Source organism: Gigantopelta aegis, chromosome 5, assembly GCF_016097555.1.
Source record: "Gigantopelta aegis isolate Gae_Host chromosome 5, Gae_host_genome, whole genome shotgun sequence".
Taxonomy (NCBI): domain Eukaryota; kingdom Metazoa; phylum Mollusca; class Gastropoda; order Neomphalida; family Peltospiridae; genus Gigantopelta; species Gigantopelta aegis.
Genome location: NC_054703.1, coordinates 36,372,013 through 36,374,594, shown reverse-complemented (window position 1 = coordinate 36,374,594; position 2,582 = coordinate 36,372,013). Strand labels below are relative to the sequence as shown.

Here is a 2,582-nt window from a genome sequence, read left to right as displayed (position 1 = left end):
AAATAAAAATATATGGCACTTGTAATTATGATACTTAACCTTTAAGCTTCAACATATTAGAAAAAGTTGGGTTGTTTTGTTTAACGTCACCACTAGAGCGCATTGATGTATTAATCATCGGCTATTGGATGTCAAACATTTGGCAATTCTGACATATAGTCTTAGAGAGGAAACCCGCTACATTAGTAGCAAGGGATCTTTTATATACACCTTCCAACAGACAGGATATCACATACCATGGCCTTTGATATACCAGTTGTGTTGCACTGCCTGGAATGAGAAATAGCTGAAGGGTCCACTAATGAGGATCGATCCTAGACCGACTGTGCATTATGTGAACGCTTTACCACTGGGCATAGGCGTATGGGCTCTGTGTGTGTGTGGGGGGGGGGGGGGGGGGGGCAAGGTGGCTTTGGCCCGAATTAAAAGAAAATGCCTGAATCTAGATAACAACATTTATTCATATTAGCATTTTCACCAAACACCTATATAGGGATGCAAACAAATCGGTACGCATTTTTACATGGATTACAACTCATTTTGAGGGTAGAATGATGGAAATACATGGTAAAAATGTCTCAGGTTAGCACATTTTGCCTGAATATTTGTTTAATTTTTGCCTGAATTTGAGGTTTTGCTCCAGCACTAGGGGGACAGTTGCATCCCCTGCCCCCCCCCCCCCCCCACCCCCTCTCTTTTACACTTATGCCCCAATTTACAAAGGTCTTTGAGGCTCTATTAGACAACAAAGCACCCTCTTTGCAAGTCTTTTAGCATTGCACTGCGAGATCACAAAGTAGCGGGAGTTTAGTAAATTAGGCCCCTGGGTTACATGCCACACCTTCAACATTTAGAAGTGACCGTTTGTGACAGCCAGTTACATGGACAGGTAAAAATAGCGTTGACTCGTATCGGATACAGTAACGGAGAGACTATCAAGGTTGGACTATACCAATTCAAATCCCATAGGCGACCATGTTAACGTTTGTGTTTAAAAACACTATATGCAATATATCAACCAAACTGTGACCCATAAATATCAGTACTACAACCCCTACCTCAAAGTATTAACTGCAGAAAATGGTACCTTTCATGGCTCATTTTCGGTATAACCAGATGTTTCTGCAACACCCCTAGTTTCGCACAAAATTTTAGTACTTTTTTTTACAGGTACCCCATACATGTTCCAAGCACAAGGCTACTTGACACGGTGGTACTACATCAAATAAAATTGCATACATTTTTAGCCCAGATGAAACTAATTGTTTTTACAACCAACACACTCACATTTATAACCAATCACAGGACTTGTGGTGTTAACTTCTCTATCAAAAGTTCGGTACACCTCGAACTTCGACCCAGCCGGAAATTAATTGGTATAGTGCAACCTCAAGGCAGAGTGGAGGGCAAGATCACACTTCCTGTGCTGTGGAATTGTGGGATATCGGAACATTCCAGTGTGGCCACAGTTGTTGCTGCATGGAGTTGGATCAGTGTGATAATGCATTTACAAACCATTTAAAACTATTGTTTGTCTTTAAAGTGGAGAATGCCAGCGTGGTCTTTGCTAGTTCAGACTATCATCAACACAAGAATGTGAGAGCATACCTTATTATGGTGTATTATACATAGGATAATAAATGAGTATAGAGCTGGGCGGTATTGAAATTTCAGGTTCAGTATTTTGGGGGTGACTTACTTCGGTATGGTATTGATACGATACTGATATTGAGTGGTATTTTCGGTATACTTGGCTTTAAATGCATGCCTGAGTTAAGTCTCACCCACTAATTTCATCTAAATAAAATTAAATTCCATACACTCGGCCCTCATCTCTCTCTTCTTTTCACCTTTTGTGCATTCGTCAGATACATTGTTAGTGGTTTACTAAATGGTGGATAAGATTTTTCAATACCGAAATTTCAATATTTTGAAATTTGCTCTGTACAGTAAATCTGTATTGACATGATACCGATACCGAACAGTATATATATGGTATAACGCCCAACTCTAAATGAGTTACCAGTTATTATAAAATTTATGACCCTAGTGAAATACTTTTTAAATGCCGTAAGCTTTAGTGAATGACAGAGAAATTTTTTTTTCATGAGGAACATAATTTGATTATGACTGATACCAAGTTTGTTATTCTATTTGTTACCTCAGCCTTTTTCTTCTAAAAACCATGTACATGTGTATATGTATATATAGAAATGATGTAAACAACTGTACACCGTCACTATTCTGAGTATTGTTATAACTCTGTATTTTATTCACAATTTCAATTAATTGTAAAAAAAACAAATGTTCTATTTATTCTGTTAAAGAAATCTGTATTAAATTGTATTAACGTAACATTGTATTAAAAAGTTTAACAATGAAAATTGAGAGAATTATGTGACATAATTGTGTATTTGCCTAATCATAATGACATCATACATTGTATATACTAGTAGTAGCCTACTGACAAGGTTTGTAGGTGTCAGATCATCCAATAATATTGTGTGTTTCATCAATGCATGATAATTTGTCAGTAAGAAATTATGATATTTATTTCCCTGGTTATGAATGCCCACTGAGGT

General features: G+C 37.3%; 1 long non-coding RNA gene across 1 annotated transcript; it reads left to right on the top strand.

The window, feature by feature from the left end:
* Positions 1-385: 385 nt before the first annotated feature.
* LOC121373229 lies at positions 386-2,096 on the top strand. Its single transcript, XR_005958047.1, has 2 exons — positions 386-940; positions 1,395-2,096. It is a non-coding gene; the product is annotated as an uncharacterized LOC121373229 (long non-coding RNA).
* Positions 2,097-2,582: the final 486 nt, after the last annotated feature.